The 8,385-nt window shown below is 40.0% G+C and overlaps 1 long non-coding RNA gene across 1 annotated transcript; it reads right to left on the bottom strand.

The window, feature by feature from the left end:
* Positions 1-615: 615 nt before the first annotated feature.
* Positions 616-2,517, bottom strand: LOC134221045 (uncharacterized). The gene is made up of 2 exons (XR_009982180.1): positions 2,230-2,517; positions 616-798 (listed from the first exon to the last, which is right to left on the bottom strand). It is a non-coding gene; the product is annotated as an uncharacterized LOC134221045 (long non-coding RNA).
* Between the last annotated feature and the right edge of the window lie 5,868 nt (positions 2,518-8,385).

The following is an 8,385-nucleotide window of genomic DNA, read 5'->3' as shown; positions in this document are numbered from 1 at the left end:
ATTGTTACAAATATGCGATCAGATGCAGTAACTCAGTCTTACAATTTCACAACGAGTTTATTATCTACCCAACGTTTCGACACGGGAATTGTATCTTTTTCATGTGGAAAATATTTTTGATGTTTGACCCGTAATGCTGGGTAGACACCTTTACGTGGTGTGTTACGGGGCAAGATGTACCACGGTTACATTGCCAGCTACAGGCAAATCCTGACCCAACGATTACCTTCCTCATTATCCAACTCTGTGGTACTTATGAGGGTGTCGCTAAGTCGGTGGCCTCTCGTTAAGTAAGTACACAGAAAGAAAAACCATAAGTAGAATTAAAAAACCCATTGGTTAAAATAAAAAGTTGCATTGGTTCTTTTTCGTAGAGAGTTGCTTATGCTCAAAATAAAAGTACGCATACTTTTGAAATAACCATATCTTAAAAGCTGCATACCATTCTGAAATTAAAAGTTTAAACATCTCAAAACAAAATTGTACAACTGTCAAATTTAAAAGGTTTCCCTGTGGAAAATATACTGGGGTATTTTCAATAATGATTTACCCAAAAAGGAACTTCCCACACCCTACCTTTTTCAACTTTTCCTCTGAAATTAAATTAAGTCGGTATAAAGTTTATGAATTTTATTATTTTAATTATTTCTTTATTAAATAGTGCAAGCTCGGCAAGCTCTCATTCGCCAAGGCGGCTGGAAAAATCCATGCATTCGTCGGGGTTCGCAGGGTAGTTCTTTATACAATGCACGATGATGTTTTCGTCGGACACAAATGGGGACCGGAACTACATATTATCTGTAAAAAAAACCTATAAATGCTCTGATATCGAACAGCAAAAGCAGCGCCTAACTTCGGTTGCGGTCTTCGAAGCACCGGAGTTGGGGTCTGTTTTAGATGGCTAGAATTAGCACACATGGGGCAGCAGGGACAGCAGGGACAGCATGATGTCCAAGGGCTTGACGACCCCTCCCCAGCTGTCTGCGAGTCAGGGAGAACTGCCTAGGGCGTGGTGGGATTTAGCAGTGGGCTCTACTAAAATCCCTCCCAAAAAACCACAAGTGCCCGTAAGCGGACTCTATCAAAGCGACTGTGTGCCGCTTCAAAAGCACAAGCCCAGGGAGGGAGTGCCAACTGGCATGTGGAGTGTCCCTACTTCGGTAGGGTAGTGCGTGAGCTGCTTCGGCAGGAGTGAGTGATCTGTTTGTGCTGAGGCAGGAGTGTCATAGCGAGTCGCCGCCGCTATGGCAGCCTCGAAGCGCAGCAGAAGTCTGAGTATGGACTGCACATGCTAAGGTAAGAGTGTCGTAGCGTTGCTACCGCTATCGACACCTCGAGGCATGGCAGTGGAGTGTTAGAATAAGTTGTGGAGTGTACCTACTTCGGTAGGGTAGCGCGTGAGCTGCTTCGGCAGGGAGTGAGTGATCTGGTTGTGCTGAGGCAGGAGTGTCATAGCGTGTCTCCGCCGCTATTGTCACCTCAAAGCGCAGCAGAAGTCTGAGTATGGACTGCACATGCTGAGGCAGGAGTCGAGGTATCCCATCGACACCTCGAGGCATTGCAGTGGAGTGTTAGAGTGAGCACCTGAAAAAGGGTCACATGGAGCGAATGGTCTTTGGAGAAGCTGCTTCGGCGGCAGGGTAGCAGTGGGTTGTACCCACACACCTACAGTTGTGCACATGTGGTGCATGGGGAGTGTCCCTGCTTCGGCAGGGTAGCGTATGGTCTGCTTCGGCAGTGGTGTGATTGATCTGCTCGTGCTGAGGCAGAGTGTCGTAGCGCAATATCTGTAGGCCCAGGCAGTTACCGCTATTGACACCTCGAGGCATGGCAGCGGAGCGTCCGGGAGAGCATCCAAGTAAGACTCAAATGGAGTGAATGGGGTGCGAGTCAGTCTCGCGTGGGACGAGTGCCTGTGTGAGCGATAATGAGTGAGTACGCTTAGTACTGCCATCCCCCCAGAAGTAGTACTGCGAGGTAGTTCCTGGGGGAAACGATGGTGGAGCCCAAGGGAGTTTAGTCGGTATTACCGGTATGGTCGAGTCCGACACTCCAGTACACTTCCGTGTGGTAGTTTGGCAACTACAATGCACGTGTACTGGGTTAGTGTGTACATGCATTCTCCCTTGAAAAAAAAAAAAAAAAAAAAAAAAAAAAAGAATTAGCACACAGGGGTTCCAATTCCATCTATAGACACTTTTTTATTCTTGCTTTTAAAGTATGACTTACCTTCCGATTCCATGATTCCATGTCCCGCTCGGTCGCGAGCCCGGTCGTTTTTTCGGCGTACTGTATTATAGCCTCGTCCTTGCCTGATGATCAATGCAGTAAATGGGAGCGGGCATGGGAGCATCTTTGGATACTGGCGGCGTTTCAGGGATATTTCTAAGCCAAATAATATGCCTTCCTTTCAGTTCTCACTTTCGAGACAATTTACTAGAATTTACGCTTAACGAAGACGAATTAAATAAGCACAGCACCAGACCTGCAGCTGCAAAAAAAAATCTGGTTTGTTGTTGTTTTACGCGATGCGTGGGAAAAAGAGAACAACCACGGAAAACACTATGAGAATTTTTGAAAACATGATGGACAAAACATGTTGAAAAAATATATATATATTTTTAAATATACATGCAAGTAAAATAAGCTTTGTTATTATTTTCGACTTATTCTATATATGTGTTTATTCTAACGTAAGAATCATAAAAATAACTCAATAATTTGTTTGATAACCCAAATACATAAGTAGTATTTTTTTACCACTTGATAGCCCATAATGCCGTTTTTGACTTCATTATTTATTTTTCAAATCTCTCATTTTTACCAAAAGGTTTATCGTTAATAGACTTGACAGTTCAACAATTTTTAGTGGGAAAGGAAGAACTTTTAAATTTATAATGAGAACAATAGAAAATGAACTTTTAAATGAAGAAAATACTTTAACAAAAACCAATTTCATTTTTATTTTTAAAGGAACGAAGCACTTTTTAAGCGGAAAGTGCAAAACTTTCTATGGCACCATGTTTGTTTTTTGTGAGTACAACATCAAGTACTATCATCCTTCCTCTCCCTAATTACGGTGAAGATGGGCGTGGCCAGGAGTAGTAATCCTCATGCTTTTGTTATTTTTGTTTAAGACTGGAATCAAGGACCACTCCCTGCCTTGATTTCTGATAGCATTCTAGATAAGGATCTCAAAAGTAAAACATAAGTATCACTAGTGTCCAATCTACGAATTACACCGTAACAATGCTAATGCTAATGGAAAATAATTTTGATGTTTGCCGTCGTGTGTGAACCATAACATGAACCGACTAATTAGCTAGGGAAAAATGAAAAGTGATAGCAATGCTTGCGAAGTAATGTACGGACATTTAGGCGAACAGACGTTTCAAATTAGACTAAATACACGACGACAAACAACAGAAATATTCCCCCCTGAAAAAGAAAAATTCTCATAATATATAGATATTATCGTCGGGTAGATAATCAACTCGTTGTGATATTGTAACACTGAGTAGCCGTTTGATAGATATAATTCAATCGTACAGTCGATTCATAATTAGTCTAGTTTTTTTGTATTCTTCAGCTGGAAAACAAAAATGCAAAAGTAATGAAAAAAAAAACAAACAAATCAACAAAGTATACTAATTAATGATTTGAGTGTATTACTTCTACGTGAAGTTAAAAGATTTACAATGACATGGAAATGCTAATATCATCTTCCAAACTTAGACGTACATGTCCATGATAAAATTAGAGGCAAAAGTATTGGCAATTAAAAGTGAGGTTATGTTTCGAAAAATTTCAAAACTGGAATCAAAATTTACGCTTTCTTATCACTTCAATTGTAAGAATCAAAGCAGGGTATTAATTTTAAAGCATTTTCTTCCATTTTAATCACAAGAAACATTGCGTAGAACGCGTCAATAATTAATTTATCGAAGGATGATCCTTCGTTTTTAACCTCACTTTTATCTGCCAATAGAGTTGATAGTTTTGTTAGGATACGGCAGGCATGAAGAATGTTTTTATAGAAGTCGATTTGAAAGCGAGCGGGAACTTTCATGGAAATGAATAATTAATATTGAGCGTCTTAGAAGAAAATGTTACAAGGTTACAAGTAAGAATGAGAGCATGAGCATGAGCATGAGCATTATGACCGCACAATTCGTAGTTGCTACTCCGTGATTGACTAGAACTTGCGAAATTGTACAGAGAACACAATAAATGGGGCTTGGGACTAGCTACCCATTCTCAATGCACACGTTTCGGGAGCTCAAATATCTAAAGCCAATAACGGCGCCGGCCACGTCCTTACGGTCATATAGGAAGGGAAGGATTGTTAGTCCGACTCTCGTTGCTACTAGAGACCGAGAACACCTCTGCATCTCCACAATTGTCTTGGGATAGGATATCGTTTTAGTTACAAAGGATAATTTATCTGGATTCACTTCGGTAAGTGATGCGATCTATGGGATGGGATATAACACTCTCGCTGTCTGAAACTTTCACTTTCTGATTTATTCACTCACCCGCGCAAAGCAGAACAAAATTACGACGACCGGCCGATCGTTTTGCCTTCCGCACAAAGCAAAACTAAACTTCGACGACCGGCCGATCCGCTTACTGGAGAAACACGACCGGATAAGAAACAAACTTTCACTTTCTGATTTATTTACTCACCCGCACAAAGCAAAACTAAACTGCGCGATCGTTCGACCGTCCGAAACAAGAGCCAACACGCACTGAACTAATTAACTTTATTACCGGCCGCGCAATGCAAATCTCAAAATTTCGGCAAATCGCGCGATCATACGGCCGTCCGAAACAAGAGCCAACACGCACTGAACTAATTAACTTTACTACCAGCCGCGCAATGCAAAACACAAAATTTCGGCAAATCGCGCGATCGTTCGGCCGTCCGAAATAAGAGCCAACGCGCACTGAACTAATTAACTTTATTACCGGCCGCGCAATGCAAATCACAAAATTTGTTACAAGGTTACAAGTAAGAATTCCCAAAAATCGAAAAACCTTCTGGATGAATTTCCGAGAATTCCTTCTGACAGTTTCGGAAGGGATTACTTAAGGAATTACTGAAAGAAAAATAATTGCTGGAGCAATTTATTAAAAAAAGTTTCAATTAATTCCAAAACCAATTTCCAAAACAAGTCATAAAGAGATTTCCAAAGGAATTCTCCTCCTTTCGGAAGGTTTCCCTGGTACAAGAATTCCTTGATCAATTTTCGAAAGAATTCCTGAAGGACTTAAAGGAAGGCATCTTACCACACGGCTAATATGGGCCCCAAGGTATTACTATATTTATTTGCGGAACTCTTTCAGGAATAATTTACAAAACTTTCTCAGTGATTCATTTGAATATTCCTCCAAGAATTCTTCAGGAAAGCCTCCCGAAAGGCCTTTTTTAATTTCTCTAGAAACTTCTTTAGTAAATCATGGTAAAATTTATATAAATGTACCATATATAAATATATAAAAATATATAAATTTATATTATTCTGGAAATGTTGTTAAAAGGATTCTTCCAGAAATTTATGGAAGAGTGGAATACGAAATTATAGAGGAGCTTTTGAAAGAGTTTCTAATGGAAATTCAAAAGGATTTCGAAAGAATTTCCTAAAATTTACGAAAGATTCATAAGCGAATTCCTAAAGAATTTTCTAAAGAGATTCCGGAAAAAAGAAGAGTTGCTTAAAAAACTGGAGGAATGACCGAAGGAATTCCTGTAAGAATTTTTGATAGAATTCCAAGAATTTCTTTCTAGAGTTTCCGAAGGGATTTCTTGAGAAAGTACTGGCAGAATTCTTAAAATTTATTCCGGAAAGTTTCCTAAATCAATTTCCGAAGAAATCCCTAAAGGAATTTCCAAAGGTAGCAATTATTTTTTTCCAAGAGTTTCTCAAAACGAATTTCTGAAGGTATTCTGGAAACAATTTCCGTAAGTATTTCCGAAAAAACTTCCGAAGGATTTTCTAAAGAATTTATCAAGAAATCCCTAGAAAAATCGTAAAAGGATTTCCGAATGAGTTTTCGAAATGTATTTTTTATAATTTTCGGGATATTATGACGGATTTCCAAAGGAATCCTCCAATTTATTTTTGGAATTCCAATTTCTTCGGAAATTCTTTTAGATTTTTTGTTGTGAATTCCATTGGAAATTTGTTTGGAATTCCCACGGAAAACCCTTCAGAAATTCCTTTAAGAATGCCACTTTGTGTTAAGACATTGTTTTCCAGGAGAACTTCGCAAAATTCTTTTAGGAGAATTCCTTTTATGAATTCCTTTAAAAACTGCTTAAGAAATTCCTGTGAAAATTTGATCAAGAACCGCTTTATTTGTTTAGGAATTGCACTGATTTTGCAGGATTTTATCAAAAAATTCTTCCAATAATTGCTTAAGAAATTTCTGTCAACACCCTGGGAAGAAATTTATTTGGAAATTCATTCCGAAATACTTTTAGTAATCATTCGAAAATTACTTCCAAGAGTTCCTTCGGAAATTTCGTACAGTTATTTGAAGAGGTGCGACGGAAATCGTCATAACTGCGTCATAGCTGCGCGACTATCTTCGTGGTAGGCATGCGGCACGGAGAAACGAATAGGTTTTGCGTCGTACAGTAGGGTAAAATGCCCAATAATGGACCCCCTAGTAGCGGAATTTTGCTCTTCCTGTCGTTAGGAGTAGAAAATTTCAACGTATTAATTCTGTTTGACATCTAATACCAAGTTCTGCATTTCCACTTTACGATACATAGATAAAACGCTCAAATACATAACGTTATTTTATAATAAATTCCTGGAGAAACTTCAGGAATGAATTCTTGAAGAAAATTACCAAAAGGGAAAACCTGAAAGATTTCCGCATACGTTTTGCAAAGGAATTTTTGAAAGAATTCCTATAGAAATCTACGATGGAATGACAAGAAAAACCAATTGAAATTTCCAACGAAAATCCAAGATTTCTCCAGAAAAAAAATCTAAAATAACTCCAAGAATTCCTTGGGAAGTTTTCCTCTCCAATAATTGGTGGAAAGCCGTTTTTTTCTCAGGACAATTTTGGAAAATTTCAGGAAAATATCTGATTTGGTGGCTCACGTGCCTCATCGTGTCCCAGCTTAACTCCGCAGTGTGTAATACCAATAAGAATAAAACATAAGCCTTATATTTCATCAAAAGTTGTGTGCCTTCTATAGTTCAATACGACTGATGAAACTTCAGATGCATTCCGATAAGAAATATTTCGCGTCATGTATTCCATACAGCTAAGATTTTTGAGCGTTCAACATTCCGAACCACTGTGCGCAGTGGTACACTTCGGTAGTTTCCGCAAAAAAATCTACCCCAACAGAACGGTCAACCCCGAAGCAGCGGACGCTACTTGCAGGTTTTGCTACCCATCCGCACTAACCCACTTTTCGTCAAGCCGGCGATCCTCTCGCCTCCGCCCGCATGGGTAGAAATGTCCGATCACGTATATAAGATCCATGCCGGAATGTGCTTATCCTATCAGTACTTGCCGGAGGGCTTAGGCCACCGTAGTAGTCACCACCGCCGTGAGTCGATGGATGAGTTCATCGCACGTACGGGCCAGTTCAGCGCACAATACGGGCGCAGAAAAAAAGCACGGAGCTGTCGGCCGCTGACCGGCCCCAAAGTGCCTACGCTGCAACACACGAAGCAAAGTTTGTCCAAGTCCTGGGGCGATTGTCGGCTTAGTCGCTGTATTTTTTCAACTGCGCAGTTGTACGCTAGTGACTAGACCGAACACTCGTATCCCAGGGCTCTCGTACAGTTCAACGTTGTCGATAGCTCGAAAGTTTGGAAGTGAAAGTGGAAGTCCCAAATTTGCCTTTGCCGAAAGTGATCGAAGTTCGAAGGAACTCCCGGTGTGATATTCGAAGTTTCAATTGGATAGCATATCACAGCAGTAGTTACCTACCAACTTTGCACTTTGCCAGTCGTCGTAGTTGAAGTAATAGTTGGTGCCGAGTTTTGAAGTTTTAGTGAATTCTAGTTGATGGAAAAACCAAGAGAGAATTCCGAAGCGCATTCCGGATGCTTATGTTAAAGGAACTTCTGCTGTGATTTGAGTTGCAAGCATATCACAGTAGTTGTACTTTAATGTCGGTGTTGCAAATTTCGACATTAGAATGAATCCAAAATTTCGGCGCAAGCGATATCTCTTGATTTTTCATCGGACAGCTAAATTAATTCAGTAGTGGATCACGAGCAACGTCCCAAAATACCACCCAAAGTTATGCGACTAACTTCGTTCAGTATGGTGTCATATGATGGTTTCCAGTTTCATCACTGGGCAAAGTTTGTCGCATAAATAGAATCAATTCGACTGCTGGTTGTTCCT

Source organism: Armigeres subalbatus, chromosome 3, assembly GCF_024139115.2.
Source record: "Armigeres subalbatus isolate Guangzhou_Male chromosome 3, GZ_Asu_2, whole genome shotgun sequence".
Lineage (NCBI taxonomy): Eukaryota > Metazoa > Arthropoda > Insecta > Diptera > Culicidae > Armigeres > Armigeres subalbatus.
The sequence above is the reverse complement of the archived record's forward strand: the minus strand, read 5'-3'. Positions and strand labels throughout refer to the sequence as shown.